Source organism: Salvelinus fontinalis, chromosome 2 (genome assembly GCF_029448725.1).
Source record: "Salvelinus fontinalis isolate EN_2023a chromosome 2, ASM2944872v1, whole genome shotgun sequence".
NCBI lineage: Eukaryota > Metazoa > Chordata > Actinopteri > Salmoniformes > Salmonidae > Salvelinus > Salvelinus fontinalis.
This window is the reverse complement of record NC_074666.1, coordinates 26,201,057-26,225,841: the sequence shown is the minus strand read 5'-3', so window position 1 is coordinate 26,225,841 and position 24,785 is coordinate 26,201,057.

Below are 24,785 nucleotides of genomic sequence, written 5' to 3'. Positions count from 1 at the left end.
AACCCCTGTCATGTTGTTGTGACTCCTGTCATGTTGTTGAAGTCCCTGTCATGTTGTTGTAACCCCTGTCATGTTGTTGTGACTCCTGTCATGTTGTTGTAGCCCCTGTCATGTTGTTGTAATCCCTGTTATGTTGTTGTAACCCCTGTCATGTTGTTGTGACTCCTGTCATGTTGTAGAAGTCCCTGTCATGTTGTAGAAGTCCCTGTCATGTTGTTGTAATCCCTGTTATGTTGTTGTATCCACTGTCATGTTGTTGTGACTGCTGTCATGTTGTTAAAGTCCCTGTCATGTTGTTGTAGTCCCTGTCATGTTGTTGTAACCCCTGTCATGTTGTTGTAACCCCTGTCATGTTATTGTGACTCCTGTCATGTTGTAGAAGTCCCTGTCATGTTGTTGTAGCCCTTGTCATGTTATAACCCCTGTCATGTTGTTGTAACCCCTGTCATGTTGTTGTGACTCCTGTCATGTTGTTGTAACCTCTGTCATGTTGTTGTGACTCCTGTCATGTTGTTGTAACCTCTGTCATGTTGTTGTAACCCCTGTCATGTTGTTGTGACTCCTGTCATGTTGTTGTGACTCCTGTCATGTTGTTGTGACTCCTGTCATGTTGTTGAAGTCCCTGTCATGTTGTTGTAACCCCTGTCATGTTGTTGTGACTCCTGTCATGTTGTTGAAGTCCCTGTCATGTTGTTGTAACCCCTGTCATGTTGTTGTAACCCCTGTCATGTTGTTGTGACTCCTGTCATGTTGTTGAAATCCCTGTCATGTTGTTGTAACCTCTGTCATGTTGTTGTAACCCCTGTCATGTTGTTGTGACTCCTGTCATGTTGTTGTGACTCCTGTCATGTTGTTGAAGTCCCTGTCATGTTGTTGTAACCCCTGTCATGTTGTTGTAACCCCTGTCATGTTGTTGTGACTCCTGTCATGTTGTTGTGACTCCTGTCATGTTGTTGAAGTCCCTGTCATGTTGTTGTAACCCCTGTCATGTTGTAGAAGTCCCTGTCATGTTGTTGAAGTCCCTGTCGTGTTGTTGTAACCCCTGTCATGTTGTTGTGACTCCTGTCATGTTGTTGTAACCCCTGTCATGTTGTTGAAGTCCCTGTCATGTTGTTAAAGTCCCTGTCATGTTGTAGAAGTCCCTGTCATGTTGTTGAAGTCCCTGTCATGTTGTTGTAACCCCTGTCATGTTGTTGTGACTCCTGTCATGTTGTTGTAACCCCTGTCATGTTGTAGAAGTCCCTGTCATGTTGTTGAAGTCCCTGTCATGTTGTTGTAACCCCTGTCATGTTGTTGTAACCCCTGTCATGTTGTTGTGACTCCTGTCATGTTGTTGTAACCCCTGTCATGTTGTTGTAACCCCTGTCATGTTGTTGTGACTCCTGTCATGTTGTTGTAACCCCTATCATGTTGTTGAAGTCCCTGTCATGTTGTTGAAGTCCCTGTCATGTTGTTGTAACCCCTGTCATGTTGTTGTAACCCCTGTCATGTTGTTGTGACTCCTGTCATGTTGTTGTAGCACCTGTCATGTTGTTGTAGCCCCTGTCATGTTGTTGTAGTCCCTGTCATGTTGTTGTAGCACCTGTCATGTTGTTGAAGTCCCTGTCATGTTGTTGTGACTCCTGTCATGTTGTTGTAACCCCTGTCATGTTGTTGTAGTCCCTGTCATGTTGTTGAAGTCCCTGTCATGTTGTTGTGACTCCTGTCATGTTGTTGTAACCCCTGTCATGTTGTTGTAGCACCTGTCATGTTGTTGTAACCCCTGTCATGTTGTTGAATTCCCTGTCATGTTGTTGTGACTCCTGTCATGTTGTTGTGACTCCTGTCATGTTGCTGTAACCCCTGGCATGTTGTTGTAGTCCCTGTCATGTTGTTGTAACCCCTGTCATGTTGTAGAAGTCCCTGTCATGTTGTTGTGACTCCTGTCATGTTGTTGTGAATCCTGTCATGTTGCTGTAACCCCTGTCATGTTGTTTTAACCCCTGTCATGTTGTTGTGACTCCTGTCATGTTGTTGTGACTCCTGTCATGTTGTTGTGACTCCTGTCAAGTTGTTGTGACTCCTGTCATGTTGTTGTAACCCCTGTCATGTTGTTGTGACTCCTGTCATATTGTTGTAACCCTTGTCAAGTTGTTGTGACTCCCGTCATGTTGTTATGACTCCTGTCATATTGTTGTAACCCCTGTCATGTTGTTGTGACTCCTGTCATGTTGTAGAAGTCCCTGTCATGTTGTTGTGACTCCTGTCATGTTGTTGTAACCCCTGTCATGTTGTTGTGACTCCTGTCATGTTGTAGAAGTCCCTGTCATGTTGTTGTAACCCCTGTCATGTTGTTGTAACCCCTGTCATGTTGTTGAAGTCCCTGTCTTGTTGTTGAAGTCCCTGTCATGTTGTTGTGACTCCTGTCATGTTGTTGTAACCCCTGCCATGTTGTTGTAGTCCCTGTCATGTTGTTGAAGTCCCTGTCATGTTGTTGTGACTCCTGTCATGTTGTTGTAACCCCTGTCATGTTGTTGTAGCACCTGTCATGTTGTTGTAGTCCCTGTCATGTTGTTGAAGTCCCTGTCATGTTGTTGTAACCCCTGTCAAGTTGTTGTGACTCCTGTCATGTTGTTGTGACTCCTGTCATGTTGTTGTAACCCCTGTCATGTTGCTGTAACCCCTGTCATGTTGTTGTGACTCCTGTCATGTTGCTGTGATTCCTGTCATGTTGTAGAAGTCCCTGTCATGTTGTTGTAACCCCTGCCATGTTGTTGTGACTCCTGTCATGTTGTTGTGACTCCTGTCATGTTGCTGTAACCCCTGTCATGTTGTTTTAACCCCTGTCAAGTTGTTGTGACTCCCGTCATGTTGTTGTGACTCCTGTCATATTGTTGTAACCCCTGTCATGTTGTTGTGACTCCTGTCATGTTGTTGTGACTCCTGTCATGTTGTTGTAACCCCTGTCATGTTGTTGTGACTCCTGTCATGTTGTAGTAGTCCCTGTCATGTTGTTGTAACCCCTGTCATGTTGTTGTGACTCCTGTCATGTTGTAGAAGTCCCTGTCATGTTGTTGTAACCCCTGTCATGTTGTTGTGACTCCTGTCATTTTGTAGAAGTCCCTGTCATGTTGTTGTAACCCCTGTCATGTTGTTGTAACCCCTGTCATGTTGTAGTAGTCCCTGTCATGTTTTTGTAGCACCTGTCATGTTGTTGAAGTCCCTGTCATGTTGTTGTGACTCCTGTCATGTTGTTGTAACCCCTGTCATGTTGTTGTAGCACCTGTCATGTTGTTGTGACTCCTGTCATGTTGTTGTAACCCCTGTCATGTTGTTTTAGCACCTGTCATGTTGTTGTAGTCCCTGTCATGTTGTTGAAGTCCCTGTCATGTTGTTGTAACCCCTGTCATGTTGTTGTGACTCCTGTCATGTTGCTGTAACCCCTGTCATGTTGTTGTTGTCACTGTCATGTTGTTGTGACTCCTGTCATGTTGTTGTAACCCCTGTCATGTTGTTGTGACTCCTGTCATATTGTTGTAACCCCTGTCAAGTTGTTGTGACTCCCGTCATGTTGTTGTGACTCCTGTCAAGTTGTTGTGACTCCCGTCATGTTGTTGTGACTCCTGTCATGTTGTTGTGACTCCTGTCAAGTTGTTGTGACTCCCGTCATGTTGTTGTGACTCCTGTCAAGTTGTTGTGACTCCTGTCAAGTTGTTGTGACTCCCGTCATGTTGTTGTGACTCCTGTCATGTTGTTGTGACTCCTGTCATGTTGTTGTGACTCCTGTCAAGTTGTTGTGACTCCTGTCATGTTGTTGTAACCCCTGTCATGTTGTTGTGACTCCTGACATATTGTTGTAACCCCTGTCAAGTTGTTGTGACTCCTGTCATGTTGTTGTAGCCCCTGTCATGTTGTAGAAGTCCCTGTCATGTTGTTGAAGTCCCTGTCATGTTGTTGTAACCCCTGTCATGTTGTTGTAACCCCTGTCATGTTGTTGTGACTCCTGTCATGTTGTTGTAACCCCTGTCATGTTGTTGTAACCCCTGTCATGTTGTTGTGACTCCTGTCATGTTGTTGTAACCCCTATCATGTTGTTGAAGTCCCTGTCATGTTGTTGAAGTCCCTGTCATGTTGTTGTAACCCCTGTCATGTTGTTGTAACCCCTGTCATGTTGTTGTGACTCCTGTCATGTTGTTGTGACTCCTGTCATGTTGTTGTAATCCCTGTCATGTTGTTGTAACCCCTGTCATGTTGTTGTGACTCCTGTCATGTTGTTGTAGCACCTGTCATGTTGTTGTAGCCCCTGTCATGTTGTTGTAGTCCCTGTCATGTTGTTGTAGCACCTGTCATGTTGTTGAAGTCCCTGTCATGTTGTTGTGACTCCTGTCATGTTGTTGCAACCCCTGTCATGTTGTTGTAGTCCCTGTCATGTTGTTGAAGTCCCTGTCATGTTGTTGTGACTCCTGTCATGTTGTTGTAACCCCTGTCATGTTGTTGTAGCACCTGTCATGTTGTTGTAGTCCCTGTCATGTTGTTGAATTCCCTGTCATGTTGTTGTGACCCCTGTCATGTTGTTGTGACTCCTGTCATGTTGCTGTAACCCCTGGCATGTTGTTGTAGTCCCTGTCATGTTGTTGTAACCCCTGTCATGTTGTAGAAGTCCCTGTCATGTTGTTGTGACTCCTGTCATGTTGTTGTGAATCCTGTCATGTTGCTGTAACCCCTGTCATGTTGTTTTAACCCCTGTCATGTTGTTGTGACTCCTGTCATGTTGTTGTGACTCCTGTCATGTTGTTGGGACTCCTGTCAAGTTGTTGTGACTCCTGTCATGTTGTTGTAACCCCTGTCATGTTGTTGTGACTCCTGTCATATTGTTGTAACCCTTGTCAAGTTGTTGTGACTCCCGTCATGTTGTTATGACTCCTGTCATATTGTTGTAACCCCTGTCATGTTGTTGTGACTCCTGTCATGTTGTAGAAGTCCCTGTCATGTTGTTGTGACTCCTGTCATGTTGTTGTAACCCCTGTCATGTTGTTGTGACTCCTGTCATGTTGTAGAAGTCCCTGTCATGTTGTTGTAACCCCTGTCATGTTGTTGTAACCCCTGTCATGTTGTTGAAGTCCCTGTCTTGTTGTTGAAGTCCCTGTCATGTTGTTGTGACTCCTGTCATGTTGTTGTAACCCCTGCCATGTTGTTGTAGTCCCTGTCATGTTGTTGAAGTCCCTGTCATGTTGTTGTGACTCCTGTCATGTTGTTGTAACCCCTGTCATGTTGTTGTAGCACCTGTCATGTTGTTGTAGTCCCTGTCATGTTGTTGAAGTCCCTGTCATGTTGTTGTAACCCCTGTCATGTTGTCGTGACTCCTGTCATGTTGTTGTGACTCCTGTCATGTTGTTGTAACCCCTGTCATGTTGCTGTAACCCCTGTCATGTTGTTGTGACTCCTGTCATGTTGCTGTGATTCCTGTCATGTTGTAGAAGTCCCTGTCATGTTGTTGTAACCCCTGCCATGTTGTTGTGACTCCTGTCATGTTGTTGTGACTCCTGTCATGTTGCTGTAACCCCTATCATGTTGTTTTAACCCCTGTCAAGTTGTTGTGACTCCCGTCATGTTGTTGTGACTCCTGTCATATTGTTGTAACCCCTGTCATGTTGTTGTGACTCCTGTCATGTTGTTGTGACTCCTGTCATGTTGTTGTAACCCCTGTCATGTTGTTGTGACTCCTGTCATGTTGTAGAAGTCCCTGTCATGTTGTTGTAACCCCTGTCATGTTGTTGTGACTCCTGTCATTTTGTAGAAGTCCCTGTCATGTTGTTGTAACCCCTGTCATGTTGTTGTAACCCCTGTCATGTTGTAGTAGTCCCTGTCATGTTGTTGTAGCACCTGTCATGTTGTTGAAGTCCCTGTCATGTTGTTGTGACTCCTGTCATGTTGTTGTAACCCCTGTCATGTTGTTGTAGCACCTGTCATGTTGTTGTAGTCCCTGTCATGTTGTTGAAGTCCGTGTCATGTTGTTGTGACTCCTGTCATGTTGTTGTAACCCCTGTCATGTTGTTGTAGCACCTGTCATGTTGTTGTGACTCCTGTCATGTTGTTGTAACCCCTGTCATGTTGTTGTAGCACCTGTCATGTTGTTGTAGTCCCTGTCATGTTGTTGAAGTCCCTGTCATGTTGTTGTAACCCCTGTCATGTTGTTGTGACTCCTGTCATGTTGCTGTAACCCCTTTCATGTTGTTGTTGTCCCTGTCATGTTGTTGAAGTCCCTGTCATGTTGTTGTGACTCCTGTCATGTTGTTGTAACCCCTGTCATGTTGTTGTAGTCCCTGTCATGTTGTTGTGACTCCTGTCATGTTGTTGTGACTCCTGTCAAGTTGTTGTGACTCCTGTCATGTTGTTGTAACCCCTGTCATGTTGTTGTGACTCCTGTCATATTGTTGTAACCCCTGTCAAGTTGTTGTGACTCCCGTCATGTTGTTATGACTCCTGTCATATTGTTGTAACCCCTGTCATGTTGTTGTGACTCCTGTCATGTTGTAGAAGTCCCTGTCATGTTGTTGTGACTCCTGTCGTGTTGTTGTAACCCCTGTCATGTTGTTGTGACTCCTGTCATGTTGTAGAAGTCCCTGTCATGTTGTTGTAACCCCTGTCATGTTGTTGTAACCCCTGTCATGTTGTTGAAGTCCCTGTCATGTTGTTGAAGTCCCTGTCATGTTGTTGTGACTCCTGTCATGTTGTTGTAACCCCTGCCATGTTGTTGTAGTCCCTGTCATGTTGTTGAAGTCCCTGTCATGTTGTTGTGACTCCTGTCATGTTGTTGTAACCCCTGTCATGTTGTTGTAGCACCTGTCATGTTGTTGTAGTCCCTGTCATGTTGTTGAAGTCCCTGTCTTGTTGTTGTAACCCCTGTCATGTTGTCGTGACTCCTGTCATGTTGTTGTGACTCCTGTCATGTTGTTGTAACCCCTGTCATGTTGCTGTAACCCCTGTCATGTTGTTGTGACTCCTGTCATGTTGCTGTGATTCTTGTCATGTTGTAGAAGTCCCTGTCATGTTGTTGTAACCCCTGTCATGTTGTTGTGACTCCTGTCATGTTGTTGTGACTCCTGTCATGTTGCTGTAACCCCTGTCATGTTGTTTTCACCCCTGTCAAGTTGTTGTGACTCCCGTCATGTTGTTGTGACTCCTGTCATATTGTTGTAACCCCTGTCATGTTGTTGTGACTCCTGTCATGTTGTTGTGACTCCTGTCATGTTGTTGTGACTCCTGTCATGTTGTAACCCCTGTCATGTTGTTGTGACTCCTGTCATGTTGTTGTGACTCCTGTCATGTTGTAACCCCTGTCATGTTGTTGTGACTCCTGTCATGTTGTAGAAGTCCCTGTCATGTTGTTGTAACCCCTGTCATGTTGTTGTGACTCCTGTCATGTTGTTGTAACCCCTGTCATGTTGTTGTAACCCCTGTCATGTTGTTGTAACCCCTGTCATGTTGTTGTGACTCCTGTCATGTTGTAGTAGTCCCTGTCATGTTGTTGTAACCCCTGTCATGTTGTAGTAGTCCCTGTCATGTTGTTGTAACCCCTGTCATGTTGTAGTAGTCCCTGTCATGTTGTTGAAGTCCCTGTCATGTTGTTGGGACTCCTGTCATGTTGTTGTAACCCCTGTCATGTTGTTGTAGCACCTGTCATGTTGTTGTAGTCCCTATCATGTTGTTGGGACTCCTGTCATGTTGTTGTGACTCCTGTCATGTTGTTGTAGCACCTGTCATGTTGTTGAAGTCCCTGTCATGTTGTTGGGACTCCTGTCATGTTGTTGTGACTCCTGTCATGTTGTTGAAGTCCCTGTCATGTTGTTGTGACTCCTGTCATGTTGTTGTAACCCCTGTCATGTTGTTGTAGCACCTGTCATGTTGTTGTGACTCCTGTCATGTTGTTGTAACCCCTGTCATGTTGTTGTAGCACCTGTCATGTTGTTGTAGTCCCTGTCATGTTGTTGAAGTCCCTGTCATGTTGTTGTAACCCCTGTCATGTTGTTGTGACTCCTGTCATGTTGCTGTAACCCCTGTCATGTTGTTGTTGTCCCTGTCATGTTGTTGAAGTCCCTGTCATGTTGTTGTGACTCCTGTCATGTTGTTGTAACCCCTGTCATGTTGTTGTAGTCCCTGTCATGTTGTTGTGACTCCTGTCATGTTGTTGTGACTCCTGTCAAGTTGTTGTGACTCCTGTCATGTTGTTGTAACCCCTGTCATGTTGTTGTGACTCCTGTCATATTGTTGTAACCCCTGTCAAGTTGTTGTGACTCCCGTCATGTTGTAATGACTCCTGTCATATTGTTGTAACCCCTGTCATGTTGTTGTGACTCCTGTCATGTTGTAGAAGTCCCTGTCATGTTGTTGTGACTCCTGTCGTGTTTTTGTAACCCCTGTCATGTTGTTGTGACTCCTGTCATGTTGTAGAAGTCCCTGTCATGTTGTTGTAACCCCTGTCATGTTGTTGTAACCCCTGTCATGTTGTTGAAGTCCCTGTCATGTTGTTGAAGTCCCTGTCATGTTGTTGTGACTCCTGTCATGTTGTTGTAACCCCTGCCATGTTGTTGTAGTCCCTGTCATGTTGTTGAAGTCCCTGTCATGTTGTTGTGACTCCTGTCATGTTGTTGTAACCCCTGTCATGTTGTTGTAGCACCTGTCATGTTGTTGTAGTCCCTGTCATGTTGTTGAAGTCCCTGTCTTGTTGTTGTAACCCCTGTCATGTTGTCGTGACTCCTGTCATGTTGTTGTGACTCCTGTCATGTTGTTGTAACCCCTGTCATGTTGCTGTAACCCCTGTCATGTTGTTGTGACTCCTGTCATGTTGCTGTGATTCTTGTCATGTTGTAGAAGTCCCTGTCATGTTGTTGTAACCCCTGTCATGTTGTTGTGACTCCTGTCATGTTGTTGTGACTCCTGTCATGTTGCTGTAACCCCTGTCATGTTGTTTTCACCCCTGTCAAGTTGTTGTGACTCCCGTCATGTTGTTGTGACTCCTGTCATATTGTTGTAACCCCTGTCATGTTGTTGTGACTCCTGTCATGTTGTTGTGACTCCTGTCATGTTGTTGTAACCCCTGTCATGTTTTTGTGACTCCTGTCATGTTGTAGAAGTCCCTGTCATGTTGTTGTAACCCCTGTCATGTTGTTGTGACTCCTGTCATGTTGTAGAAGTCCCTGTCATGTTGTTGTAACCCCTGTCATGTTGTTGTAACCCCTGTCATGTTGTTGTGACTCCTGTCATGTTGTAGTAGTCCCTGTCATGTTGTTGTAACCCCTGTCATGTTGTTGTAACCCCTGTCATGTTGTTGTAACCCCTGTCATGTTGTTGTGACTCCTGTCATGTTGTAGTAGTCCCTGTCATGTTGTTGTGACTCCTGTCATATTGTTGTAACCCCTGTCATGTTGTTGTGACTCCTGTCATGTTGTTGTGACTCCTGTCATGTTGTTGTAACCCCTGTCATGTTTTTGTGACTCCTGTCATGTTGTAGAAGTCCCTGTCATGTTGTTGTGACTCCTGTCATGTTGTTGTGACTCCTGTCATGTTGTAGAAGTCCCTGTCATGTTGTTGTAACCCCTGTCATGTTGTTTGGACTCCTTTCATTTTGTAGAAGTCCCTGTCATGTTGTTGTAACCCCTGTCATGTTGTTGTAACCCCTGTCATGTTGTTGTAGCACCTGTCATGTTGTTGAAGTCCCTGTCATGTTGTTGTGACTCCTGTCATGTTGCTGTAACCCCTGTCATGTTGTTGTTGTCCCTGTAATGTTGTTGAAGTCCCTGTAATGTTGTTGAAGTCCCTGTCATGTTGTTGTAACCCCTGTCATGTTGTTGTTGTCCCTGTAATGTTGTTGAAGTCCCTGTCATGTTGTTGAAGTCCCTGTCATGTTGTTGTAACCCCTGTCATGTTGTTGAAGTCCCTGTCATGTTGTTGTAACCCCTGTCATGTTGTTGTTGTCCCTGTAATGTTGTTGAAGTCCCTGTCATGTTGTTGTTGTCCCTGTAATGTTGTTGAAGTCCCTGTAATGTTGTTGAAGTCCCTGTCATGTTGTTGTAACCCCTGTCATGTTGTTGTAGCACCAGACATGTTGTTGAAGTCCCTGTCATGTTGTTGTGACTCCTGTCATGTTGTTGTAACCCCTGTCATGTTGTTGTAGCACCTGTCATGTTGTTGAAGTCCCTGTCATGTTGTTGTGACTCCTGTCATGTTGCTGTAACCCCTGTCATGTTGTTGTTGTCCCTGTAATGTTGTTGAAGTCCCTGTAATGTTGTTGAAGTCCCTGTCATGTTGTTGTAACCCCTGTCATGTTGTTGTTGTCCCTGTAATGTTGTTGAAGTCCCTGTCATGTTGTTGAAGTCCCTGTCATGTTGTTGAAATCCCTGTCATGTTGCTGTAACCCCTGTCATGTTGTTGTTGTCCCTGTAATGTTGTTGAAGTCCCTGTCATGTTGTTGAAGTCCCTGTCATGTTGTTGAAGTCCCTGTCATGTTGCTGTAACCCCTGTCATGTTGTTGTGACTCCTGTCATGTTGCTGTAATCCCTGTCATGTTGTTGTTGTCCCTGTAATGTTGTTGTAGTCCCTGTCATGTTGTTGAAGTCCCTGTCATGTTGTTATAACCCCTGTCATGTTGTTGTAACCCCTGTCATGTTGTTGTGACTCCTGTCATGTTGTTGTAACCCCTGTCATGTTGTTGTAACCCCTGTCATGTTGTTGTTGTCCCTGTAATGTTGTTGTAAACCCTGTCATGTTGTTGAAGTCCCTGTCATGTTGTTATAACCCCTGTCATGTTGTTGTAACCCCTGTCATGTTGTTGTAACCCCTGTCATGTTGTTGTGATTCCTGTCATGTTGTAGAAGTCCCTGTCATGTTGTTGTAACCCCTGTCATGTTGTTGTAACCCCTGTCATGTTGCTGTAACCCCTGTCATGTTGTTGTGACTCCCGTCATGTTGTTGTGATTCCTGTCATGTTGTAGAAGTCCCTATCATGTTGTTGTAACCCCTGTCATGTTGTTGTGACTCCTGTCATGTTGTTGTGACTCCTGTCATGTTGCTGTAACCCCTGTCATGTTGTTGTGACCCCTGTCAAGTTGTTGTGACTCCCGTCATGTTGTTGTGACTCCTGTCATGTTGTTGTGACTCCTGTCATGTGGTTGTGACTCCTGTCATGTTGCTGTAACCCCTGTCATGTTGTTGTGACCCCTGTCAAGTTGTTGTGACTCCCGTCATGTTGTTGTGACTCATGTCATGTTGTTGTGACTCCTGTCATGTTGTTGTGATTCCTGTCATGTTGTAGAAGTCCCTGTCATGTTGTTGTAACCCCTGTCATGTTGTTGTGACTCCTGTCATGTTGTTGTAACCCCTGTCATGTTGTTGAAGTCCCTGTCATGTTGTTGAAGTCCCTGTCATGTTGTTGTGACTCCTGTCATGTTGTTGTAGCCCCTGTCATGTTGCTGTAACCCCTGTCATGTTTTTTTAACCCCTGTCAAGTTGTTGTTACTCCTGTCATGTTGTAGAAGTCCCTGTCATGTTGTAGAAGTCCCTGTCATGTTGTTGTAACCCCTGTCATGTTGTAGAAGTCCCTGTCATGTTGTTGTAACCCCTGTCATGTTGTAGAAGTCCCTGTCATGTTGTTTTAACCCCTGTCATGTTGTTGAAGTCCCTGTCATGTTGTTGTAACCCCTGTCATGTTGTTGTAACCCCTGTCATGTTGTTGTGACTCCTGTCATGTTGTTGTAACCCCTGTCATGTTGTTGTAACCCCTGTCATGTTGTTGTAGCACCTGTCATGTTGTTGAAGTCCCTGTCATGTTGTTGAAGTCCCTGTCATGTTGTTGTGACTCCTGTCATGTTGTTGTAACCCCTGTCATGTTGTTGTAGCACCTGTCATGTTGTTGTGACTCCTGTCATGTTGTTGTAACCCCTGTCATGTTGTTGTAGCACCTGTCATGTTGTTGTAGTCCCTGTCATGTTGTTGAAGTCCCTGTCATGTTGTTGTAACCCCTGTCATGTTGTTTTAGCACCTGTCATGTTGTTGTGACTCCTGTCATGTTGTTGTAACCCCGGTCATGTTGTTGTAGCACCTGTCATGTTGTTGTAGTCCCTGTCATGTTGTTGAAGTCCCTGTCATGTTGTTGTAACCCCTGTCATGTTGTTGTGACTCCTGTCATGTTGCTGTGATTCCTGTCATGTTGTTGTAGCCCCTGTCATGTTGTTGTAACCCCTTTCATGTTGTTGTAGCCCCTGTCATGTTGTTGTAACCCCTGTCATGTTGTTGTAGCACCTGTCATGTTGTTGTAGTCCCTGTCATGTTGTTGAAGTCCCTGTCATGTTGTTGTAACCCCTGTCATGTTGTTGTAACCCCTGTCATGTTGTTGTAGTCCCTGTCATGTTGTTGAAGTCCCTGTCATGTTGTTGTGACTCCTGTCATGTTGTTGTGACTCCTGTCATGTTGTTGTAACCCCTGTCATGTTGTTGTAACCCCTGTCATGTTGTTGTAGCACCTGTTATGTTGTTGTAACCCCTGTCATGTTGTTTTAACCCCTGTCATGTTGTTGTGACTCCTGTCATGTTGTTGTAACCCCTGTCATGTTGTTGTGACTCCTGGCGTCTTGTTGTATCCCCTGTCATGTTGTTGTAACCCCTGTCATGTTGTTGTGACTCCTGGCGTGTTGTTGTATCCCCTGTCATGTTGTTGTAACCCCTGTCATGTTGTTGTGATTCCTGTCATGTTGTAGAAGTCCCTGTCATGTTGTTGAAGTCCCTGTCATGTTGTTGTGACTCCTGTCATGTTGTTGTAACCCCTGTCATGTTGTTGTAGCACCTGTCATGTTGTTGTGACTCCTGTCATGTTGTTGTAACCCCTATCATGTTGTTGTAGCACCTGTCATGTTGTTGTGACTCCTGTCATGTTGTTGTATCCCCTGTCATGTTGTTGTAGTCCCTGTCATGTTGTTGAAGTCCCTGTCATGTTGTTGTAACCCCTGTCATGTTGTTTTAGCACCTGTCATGTTGTTGTGACTCCTGTCATGTTGTTGTAACCCCTGTCATGTTGTTGTAACCCCTGTCATGTTGTTGTAACCCCTGTCATGTTGTTGTAGCACCTGTTATGTTGTTGTATTCCCTGTCATGTTGTTGAAGTCCCTGTCATGTTGTTGTGACTCCTGTCATGTTGTTGTAACCCCTGTCATGTTGTTGAAGTCCCTGTCATGTTGTTGTGACTCCTGTCATGTTGTTGTAACCCCTGTCATGTTGTTGTAGCACCTGTCATGTTGTTGAAGTCCCTGTCATGTTGTTGTGACTCCTGTCATGTTGCTGTAACCCCTGTCATGTTGTTGTTGTCCCTGTAATGTTGTTGAAGTCCCTGTAATGTTGTTGAAGTCCCTGTCATGTTGTTGTAACCCCTGTCATGTTGTTGTTGTCCCTGTAATGTTGTTGAAGTCCCTGTCATGTTGTTGAAGTCCCTGTCATGTTGTTGAAGTCCCTGTCATGTTGCTGTAACCCCTGTCATGTTGTTGTTGTCCCTGTAATGTTGTTGAAGTCCCTGTCATGTTGTTGAAGTCCCTGTCATGTTGTTGAAGTCCCTGTCATGTTGCTGTAACCCCTGTCATGTTGTTGTGACTCCTGTCATGTTGCTGTAATCCCTGTCATGTTGTTGTTGTCCCTGTAATGTTGTTGTAGTCCCTGTCATGTTGTTGAAGTCCCTGTCATGTTGTTATAACCCCTGTCATGTTGTTGTAACCCCTGTCATGTTGTTGTGACTCCTGTCATGTTGTTGTAACCCCTGTCATGTTGTTGTAACCCCTGTCATGTTGTTGTTGTCCCTGTAATGTTGTTGTAAACCCTGTCATGTTGTTGAAGTCCCTGTCATGTTGTTATAACCCCTGTCATGTTGTTGTAACCCCTGTCATGTTGTTGTAACCCCTGTCATGTTGTTGTGATTCCTGTCATGTTGTAGAAGTCCCTGTCATGTTGTTGTAACCCCTGTCATGTTGTTGTAACCCCTGTCATGTTGCTGTAACCCCTGTCATGTTGTTGTGACTCCCGTCATGTTGTTGTGATTCCTGTCATGTTGTAGAAGTCCCTATCATGTTGTTGTAACCCCTGTCATGTTGTTGTGACTCCTGTCATGTTGTTGTGACTCCTGTCATGTTGCTGTAACCCCTGTCATGTTGTTGTGACCCCTGTCAAGTTGTTGTGACTCCCGTCATGTTGTTGTGACTCCTGTCATGTTGTTGTGACTCCTGTCATGTGGTTGTGACTCCTGTCATGTTGCTGTAACCCCTGTCATGTTGTTGTGACCCCTGTCAAGTTGTTGTGACTCCCGTCATGTTGTTGTGACTCATGTCATGTTGTTGTGACTCCTGTCATGTTGTTGTGATTCCTGTCATGTTGTAGAAGTCCCTGTCATGTTGTTGTAACCCCTGTCATGTTGTTGTGACTCCTGTCATGTTGTTGTAACCCCTGTCATGTTGTTGAAGTCCCTGTCATGTTGTTGAAGTCCCTGTCATGTTGTTGTGACTCCTGTCATGTTGTTGTAGCCCCTGTCATGTTGCTGTAACCCCTGTCATGTTTTTTTAACCCCTGTCAAGTTGTTGTTACTCCTGTCATGTTGTAGAAGTCCCTGTCATGTTGTAGAAGTCCCTGTCATGTTGTTGTAACCCCTGTCATGTTGTAGAAGTCCCTGTCATGTTGTTGTAACCCCTGTCATGTTGTAGAAGTCCCTGTCATGTTGTTTTAACCCCTGTCATGTTGTTGAAGTCCCTGTCATGTTGTTGTAACCCCTGTCATGTTGTTGTAACCCCTGTCATGTTGTTGTGACTCCTGTCATGTTGTTGTAACCCCTGTCATGTTGTTGTAACCCCTGTCATGTTGTTGTAGCACCTGTCATGTTGTTGAAGTCCCTGTCATGTTGTTGAAGTCCCTGTCATGTTGTTGTGACTCCTGTCATGTTGTTGTAACCCCTGTCATGTTGTTGTAGCACCTGTCATGTTGTTGTGACTCCTGTCATGTTGTTGTAACCCCTGTCATGTTGTTGTAGCACCTGTCATGTTGTTGTAGTCCCTGTCATGTTGTTGAAGTCCCTGTCATGTTGTTGTAACCCCTGTCATGTTGTTTTAGCACCTGTCATGTTGTTGTGACTCCTGTCATGTTGTTGTAACCCCGGTCATGTTGTTGTAGCACCTGTCATGTTGTTGTAGTCCCTGTCATGTTGTTGAAGTCCCTGTCATGTTGTTGTAACCCCTGTCATGTTGTTGTGACTCCTGTCATGTTGCTGTGATTCCTGTCATGTTGTTGTAGCCCCTGTCATGTTGTTGTAACCCCTGTCATGTTGTTGTAGCCCCTGTCATGTTGTTGTAACCCCTGTCATGTTGTTGTAGCATCTGTCATGTTGTTGTAGTCCCTGTCATGTTGTTGAAGTCCCTGTCATGTTGTTGTAACCCCTGTCATGTTGTTGTAACCCCTGTCATGTTGTTGTAGTCCCTGTCATGTTGTTGAAGTCCCTGTCATGTTGTTGTGACTCCTGTCATGTTGTTGTGACTCCTGTCATGTTGTTGTAACCCCTGTCATGTTGTTGTAACCCCTGTCATGTTGTTGTAGCACCTGTTATGTTGTTGTAACCCCTGTCATGTTGTTTTAACCCCTGTCATGTTGTTGTGACTCCTGTCATGTTGTTGTAACCCCTGTCATGTTGTTGTGACTCCTGGCGTGTTGTTGTATCCCCTGTCATGTTGTTGTAACCCCTGTCATGTTGTTGTGACTCCTGGCGTGTTGTTGTATCCCCTGTCATGTTGTTGTAACCCCTGTCATGTTGTTGTGATTCCTGTCATGTTGTAGAAGTCCCTGTCATGTTGTTGAAGTCCCTGTCATGTTGTTGTGACTCCTGTCATGTTGTTGTAACCCCTGTCATGTTGTTGTAGCACCTGTCATGTTGTTGTGACTCCTGTCATGTTGTTGTAACCCCTATCATGTTGTTGTAGCACCTGTCATGTTGTTGTGACTCCTGTCATGTTGTTGTATCCCCTGTCATGTTGTTGTAGTCCCTGTCATGTTGTTGAAGTCCCTGTCATGTTGTTGTAACCCCTGTCATGTTGTTTTAGCACCTGTCATGTTGTTGTGACTCCTGTCATGTTGTTGTAACCCCTGTCATGTTGTTGTAACCCCTGTCATGTTGTTGTAACCCCTGTCATGTTGTTGTAGCACCTGTTATGTTGTTGTATTCCCTGTCATGTTGTTGAAGTCCCTGTCATGTTGTTGTGACTCCTGTCATGTTGTTGTGACTCCTGTCATGTTGTTGTAACACCTGTCATGTTGTTGTGACTCCTGTCATGTTGTTGTGACTCCTGTCATGTTGCTGTAACCCCTGTCATGTTGTTTTAACCCCTGTCAAGTTGTTGTGACTCCCGTCATGTTGTTGTGACTCCTGTCATGTTGTTGTAACCCCTGTCATGTTGTTGTAACCCCTGTCATGTTGTTGAAGTCCCTGTCATGTTGTTGAAGTCCCTGTCATGTTGTTGTGACTCCTGTCATATTGTTGTAGCCCCTGTCATGTTGTTGTGACTCCTGTCATGTTGTTGTAACCCCTGTCATGTTGTTGTGATTCCTGTCATGTTGTTGTAACCCCTGTCATGTTGTTGTAACCCCTGTCATGTTGTTGAAGTCCCTGTCATGTTGTTGAAGTCCCTGTCATGTTGTTGTGACTCCTGTCATATTGTTGTAACCCCTGTCATGTTGTTGTGACTCCTGTCATGTTGTTGTAACCCCTGTCATGTTGTTTTGACTCCTGTCATGTTGTAGAAGTCCCTGTCATGTTGTTTTAACCCCTGTCATGTTGTAGTAGTCCCTGTCATGTTGTTGTAGCCCCTGTCATGTTGTTGTAACCCCTGTCATGTTGTTGTGACTCCTGTCATGTTGTTGTGACTCCTGTCATGTTGCTGTAACCCCTGTCATGTTGTTGTAATCCCTGTCATGTTGTAGAAGTCCCTGTAATGTTGTAGAAGTCCCTGTCATGTTGTTTTAACCCCTGTCAAGTTGTTGTGACTCCCGTCATGTTGTTGTGACTCCTGTCATATTGTTGTAACCCCTGTCATGTTGTTTTGACTCCTGTCATGTTGTAGAAGTCCCTGTCATGTTGTTTTAACCCCTGTCATGTTGTAGTAGTCCCTGTCATGTTGTTGTAACCCCTGTCATGTTGTTGTAACCCCTGTCATGTTGTAGTAGTCCCTGTCATGTTGTTGTAACCCCTGTCATGTTGTTGTGACTCCTGTCATGTTGTTGAAGTCCCTGTCATGTTGTTGTAGCCCCTGTCATGTTGTTGTAACTCCTGTCATGTTGTTCTGACTCCTGTCATGTTGTTGTAACCCCTGTCATGTTGTTGTAACCCCTGTCATGTTGTTGTAACCCCTGTCATGTTGTTGTAACCCTTGTCATGTTGTTGTATCCCCTGTCATGTTGTAGAAGTCCCTGTCATGTTATTGAAGTCCCTGTCATGTTCTTGTAACCCCTGTCATGTTGTAGAAGTCCCTGTCATGTTGTCGTGACTCCTGTCATGTTGTTCTGACTCCTGTCATGTTGTTGTAACCCCTGTCATGTAGTTTTATTCCCTCCAATGTTGTTATAGTCCCTGTCATGTTGCAGTAGCCCCTGTAATATTGTAGTCCCTGTAATGTTGTTTTTGTATTCCCTTCATTTTGTAGCCCGTTACGTTTTAGCCCATGTCATGCCTGCTAACGACCTCAAGGCAGTCAGTCAGTCAGTCAGTCAGTCAGTCAGTCAGTCAGTCAGTCAGTCAGTCTCCAGGTCCCAGCCTTCTGCCTCTCCTTTCTCTCCCAGTGATTTCTGTTCTGTAAAGCTGGCCTGGGCACCGTGCCACTAATGCTGTCGCAGCGCAGAGGTCCTGCTGTGTTGTGTTCGGTTGTGGTGAGGGCTTGAGGGTGTTTGGGGGGTGGAGGGGGGGGGGGGGTGAATCACTGCCCGTACTGAGAGGTAATCAAGCTTACAGATTAAGGGCCTCTAAAGCTGTGAGATCGGCACGGCTCAGGGTACTCATTAACCCTTAGGGCGAGGTGTCTGCTCAGCGTGCAACCACACACACGCACACACACACACACACACACACACACACACACACACACACACACACACACACACACACACACACACACACACACACACATATACACACACACACACACACACATATACACACACACACACAAACACACACCATATGGGATTGCTTAGACTGATATTTGATCAATGGTTGAACTAAGAGAGGGGGTCAAGAGTTGGAGAGGCAGGCAGCCACCCTGCAAAAAACTAACTCAGACCTAAGTGAAGTCTACTGCATCCTCGAGATGCTCCTTATAGAAGGCACCACCATCCCCACAGCAGCACATCTTCCATGGTACTCTACAGAGTGGGTTGAGGTGACAAAATAGATTGATCCCTCCCCTCTCCACTTGGCCCCACACTCACCCAATAAAAACATGCTAAATGAATCTCCCAAACACCAAGGGGTTAAGCTGTAGGGGAATAAACAGGGTCAGGCCAGTAAGGGGAGCATCTCAGTTTAGCTAAGAAAATATAGCTAAGCAGACGTCTGATTAAAACGTAACAGCTGTTTCTGGACGAATTTTCCGCTAATTTACTGAGACAGGTTTTAAGGAGCCTTATTGTGGTCATCACCTCATTTACATAATCCTCACACAAAACACTGAGGCTCTGTTTACACTCAGGCCCCTATTCTCTACTGTTTAGCCTGCTCAATACAGAGGCTGAGAGGTGATGTGATTGGTGTTACATTCAAACTAGTTACAAGGAACGAGAGAGTAGTACACACACACACACACACACAAACACACACACACACACACACACACACACACACACACACACACACACACACACACACACACACACACACACACACACACACACACACACACACACACACACACACACACACACACACACACTATTGTGGCCCCAATTATAGAGGAACAATGAGGACTGATCCCACGCCAGTCACTTCAATACGATGTCAATGTGAATCAGTTTACATACATAAAGCAGGGAGATTGAACCTGGAACCAGGGTGACATTTTTAACGTACTCTAAGAAGTAATTAGACCTGCCATCCAAACTAACATTGAATAATGCCTCTCTAAAATGTATAGCGATTGAGACAGACAGTTGATTGTGACAGTCTATTGGGGTCATTGCCCATGTGCATAATAATAATGTGCATAGTAATTTAAGCGGGGGGTGTAGCCCAGCTAATTAGGCAGAGACCTCTCAGTGTAGAGCGATTTGACATGGTTGATGTGTGAAGAGCTATAATATGGACAGGGGCGGGACGCAATCCCCACTATCACAGATCCCTTCATTTATTCCATTATGACTTTAAGAGCGCTGCATTCCGTTCGCTTCGATTGTCTTTTCCTTTGTGTAATTCTCCTGAGCACGCAATAACATATTCATGAGTGCCAAGGCATAAACCGGGCAGAAGGCAGGGGAGGGTAGTGCCAGATTTCCTTGTAGGAGAGCAGCGGCCCCAGCCCCACCCTCCATCCCTGCAGCAGGCTGGACACTCGACTATAACAAGAAAAATGCGTAGCGTGTTTTTAATGCATTGTAATTATAAACTAAATGACTACATAAAACCTTTGAGCATGCCGATTTCAAAATCTTTTTGAGTTTTAAAAAATCTTTCCCAGTCATGATTTTCAGGCCTCCTTCCTGCCTTGTAGCTCCAGGCTCCTTTAATACGGTGGAGGCAGGAATTCAGTCAAGTGGTTTTATTGAAAACATTGACTGTGATTGTGGAGGCGGCTGAGCCGGGCCCTGCTGGCCTCTCCAGACACAGAGAAAAGAGAGGGAGGCCGACAGGCAGGCATGCAGACAGGCAGGCAGCTCTGATGATTATAGAGACAAGCACCAGGCCTCTCATTTAATGAGCTACAAGCCCAGTGCGTCACCATGTAGCTGTGCCAATATGGAATAATTTGACACGAGATACTGTACGCCAGGCTTGTAACCTTAGCTTTTTCTGTCTCCTTTTCCCCCTCTTCTTCTTCTCTCCACACAACTGTCTGCAAAATCAAAAACACAATGTGTTAGGGACCGGCAGGAAGCCTGCAGCGAACAGTAAGAAAAATGTCACAGAGAGGCTGCTTAATACATATTACTCGCTGGCAAGCGATCTGTCTTGGCTGTTGTGTAGGCACCCTCACAGCAGAGAAAAGGGCTTGGGTAGGGAGGGGTGGGGGGACAGACACACCCTCAACCTTGCACCCTCACCTCCCTTTCTCCATTGTTTACATGGGACTGTGCTGTCCTTCTCTGTGGCTAGTTTGTTGTCCCTAATCCAGAAGCAGTGTAGCAGCGTGCTAAATTATACATGAGCCTGGGTTCACTGGGCTGAGGCTGAGCCATGTGTGTGAGGGCCCTGACCCAGTAATTATACAGTCTCTCAGACCATCACACAAATAAACACTTTGTCTACATATTTAATGGAATGCCAAAGCTGTCAAAAAAGAAGAACCAAACAATGGTTTCAGAGGTGTTCAGAAATGTGAATATCTAATCCCAGTCCAGACTAGCCCAGCTCAGCCCTACCCCACCCCACCATAGCCCATCCTACCCCAACTCATCGTACCCCACCCCAGCCCAGCAGGTCTGCACAGTTTGCAGTAATTAACGTGACTTATAACGTGACAGCCTGCACCAAGTAATAATCTCCACACTCCTATGCTGCTGTATGGGTGGGTGTTTGAGTTCAAAGCTTTATTTTAGAGCTTTTCACAGAATTATTAACAAATGAATCCCTGATGGACAGCGCCTGTCCTATGAAGCATCTGTCACTACATTCAAATGATATTGACAGGGACAAAAATATAGACATTGACACAGGCCATACTGTAAACTACTTTGTTTTATGCGTCCTCCTTTTCCATATTCTGGGTAATTTTGTTTAATTCTACAGAAATAAATCTCTGCAGCAACGGACAAACCTATAAGCAATCAACTAACTGTACTATAGGCGTTGTTATGCCGTCAAATTGCTTCCATATGGCTATGCACTCAAAGGGTATAGTTATGAGATTTAATGTGAACTGGCTTTACTGTTCTGAACCGTACCGTGGTTTGTATAAAATGTATGAAAAAGCATTGAGTGAAATTATGCCACATAAACAACAACACACAGTAAATGTCTGATGTACGCCTATGATCAGTTTAACTGGTGAAAATCACAGACTGTTCTCATTCATTCCACTAGTGAGAGTGATAGGGGTCAGGAAATCATTGGCCAACACTACACATAGCAGATACATTTCCCTGCTAAACTGCATCTCTAGCTAACTCCATTTTTCCGTTGCATACATCTGCCACAGAAAGGGAAACCAACACTAAAATGAGGATGCACAGTCCTGCATCTGAGACAAATCCCATTCCAGCATTGCGAGGAGCCAGGCGATGGGGGAATGAGGTCTCCACTGCAGTGACCTGACATAGTAGAGTTACAGTATGTACTGCACTTGGCAAGGCATTAGCTCAGCACAAGCAACGCGCCTGAGATCACGCACAGCTCACTGATCCCGTCTTGTCCATGCGGAGGATGACAAAATCTTTACTCTCTTCCCCTCGGAGCTCCCAGGGCCATGGCCAGATGCCTTGAACTTGCCCAATTGCACCCTCCGATATTAACCTCGCATGACAGCCAGCTTTTCCTCTGCGCATCTGAGCCAGAAACAGATGGGCTTAAAAGGTGTGCCACATCATGTGTGAACCAGGGAAGTGGTTCTGTTCTCTGAGTGTGAGCGCCTTCTGGATTGCAGGGCTGTCTCTGTCTGACCTGAGCCCTTGCTTGTTGGTGACCATGACAGAGGGGAGCTGCTGTGACACCCTGCTACAAAAGGGGACTCGTACAGTCTTCCTAGCCCATTCTTCACTTAGCTTAACCTGTCTTCTATTTCTTTTGTAATTTACACGAGAGAAACCATCAGAAAAAACCTAGTGAGCAGCCTGTGATGGTGCACACAGGCTGTGGCTGCTAAACAGATTAGAACATGATACTGTACATGGAGTACACACTGCACTACTCTTAATCAGTCCAACAAACTAGATTCATAAAACCTGTCATCTTGATTACTTAACTACACTCTAAGTGTGCCTGCAAGTGTGTTTACGTGTGTGTGTTCGGTCGTTTGTGTGCATCTGTGTGTGTGTCTGGTGCTGAGGAGGGCTGGCCTCTCAGCAGAAATTAATGAACTGAGAATGACCTTGATCAATGATTCAAAGCAGGGAGCACCAGGGCTCTCCCTCCTCTGGCCTGTCATTCCTCAGACAGCCCTTTTGATCTCTGAGGCGAATAGCGTGTGCTTCCCCAATCAGCGGCTAGGGCCTTGCAGAGCCGCAACAGCACAGCACACAGACACTCACACAGTCCTGTTAAAGAGCAACTCTTTGTATGAGGTTTATCTGGTGAGTGTTACATATTCCCATTACAAATGAATGAGCTTACACTGCACTAAGACTAAGGATACTGTGCACCTTTCTAAGCAGATGCTGGCTTGTGGACATACTGTACATCCACAATCTAAATGGGATATACACTTCACAATTATTTTTTACATGTAAAATATTTGTACAGTTTATTAACATAAAACATTTCCAGTGTGGATTCTCTCCTTTCATGTAAACAAGATTATATGGCACATTTACAATAGTGGAAAGACAGGCCCTAAGCCTCTGCATGGGGAGTTAACACGTGAGACAGAGCCTTAGATCCACATTTCATCTGTAAACTCATGGATAGTGCATCAGTTAGCTGCATTCAGCATCCATACAAAACACACACAAACCAAAAACAAACCCTTATTACTAAAAACTCTCTCGAGGTCGACAAATAAGCCCTCATCTCTCGTTTTTTTCCTCGTTGTGTTGAGGAAAATCATATACATTTCTCCTCCCTGGCTGCTTTTCCTTCATACTTCATAACCTTGTCTTAAGTGTGACTGTACAAACTATAAATAAAATGCTGTGAAGCTGGAGCTGGCTGGCCCTGGCGGTCTTGCCTAAAACAGTGAGCTCCATGTATGCTACGTCCGTGCTGGCCAGGCCGGGGGAAAAGAGGTCATTAGTTGCACTTGTGTTTTCAAAGTGATTTTCTCTCTTGCAGCTTAATCCCCAGCTACTCAGGTTACCAGGGAGACAAACAGGATTGGACACTCCAGATTACTGGATTATTTTCCAATACATCTGCTTCAATATGACCGCCCACAATATGATGAAAGAATTTTTTCTATCTACTTTTTGCGGCACAATCTTTTTGGAAATGTTTTTGTTCAATGAGTCTCTTGTTAAAATATTTCACAGTTGTGCTGTGAGGTTGGAGCTTTACTCTGCTTTCTAAACGCTCCTCCCAATGAGGATGAGTCTGTCCTACAGGACAAGCCAGAGTTGACCACGGTTCCCTCAGAGACAATATGAAGTGAAATGGTTCTTTGTGAAGGATGGTTCTCTGTAAAATAACTCCAGCTGAACGCCTCCCAAAAACTACAGTGGCTTCATGTGCTAAAAAGAAAATACATATTTCCTTTACATGTATATATAAACTTCCAGGAAAAATCAATGATCTACTTGTGGCTTTTTGAAGTATTTTGCTTTATTGTGGGTGAGTGAGCGTTATTTTTCACAGTCCATAAACTATGCTCCGTTCTCCCCACAATCATTACAGGCTTCTCCGGCAGGCAGGGAGACGGGGGAAGAAAATGCTCCGTCTACGTCTGTGGCATTGCAAGGCATTAATTAGTGCTGGCCAAGTGAAGTGGCACTGTATGTCTGGGTCCATGGGAGGGTCAGAGGGAGGAACTTTCATGTGTCTGTGACAGACAGCTGGCTGCTCCTCTGGTCAGAGGGCATCTATGTGTCATCAGCACAGGGCCACAGGGCCCACATCAAAGAGCCTGGGGCAACCTAGAGCAGCAGACCATAACCTGTCCTGGACCAGGTCACACCATGTATGTATAAATCCAGTATGGCTTCACCTGCTATGTGTACTGAGATATTGGTGGAACACGAAAGTACAGTGTACAATATGTAGTATGTCGGCAACTACATTATCCCTGCATCAAGCCCATCCACAAGACAAGGAGTAACATTAGACTATCTAACCTCAATCGCCTTGGTTAATGTATAACCATTCAAGTAGGTCAACATTTATAATATAGGTTGCCATCGTTGAGAGGATCCGGTAAGCTGGTATGTAATACAATACTAGCGTTGGAGAGAAGCCGTGATGTGTGTCCAGTGTTTCTGAATGCTACAGTCTATCAATATTTATGCTATTATGCTGAACCATTCAAACATTGTGAAGGCTACCTCGCTCTAACCTTGAAAGGTGACAATGTAGCCTCACCCCATACTGCACAATTACTGTAACGCTCTGGCATAATATTTCTTACAGTGAGAAGTAGTAGCTGTAACTCAGACAGTTTAAAATAAGTCAAAGTCACCAGATTCATTAAACTGCGTACTTTAATCTTTCCTTTCTCTCTTCAAAGTCAGGCAGGCCCCATTAATGGCCCATTGTTTAAATATCATTACTCTTTACTATGAGAGCCAGAAAGTGGGCGTCTCTATACTACCTGCCACTAAGACCTTCACTGAGGTACGTTTAAACAATGTCAACACAACACAGGAGCACCAGTCAGAGAGACAGACAAATGTAGATTCATGGCCAGAGCGTCCTTCATAAGAGGGAAGGGTCACACACAGCTCAAGGCCTGA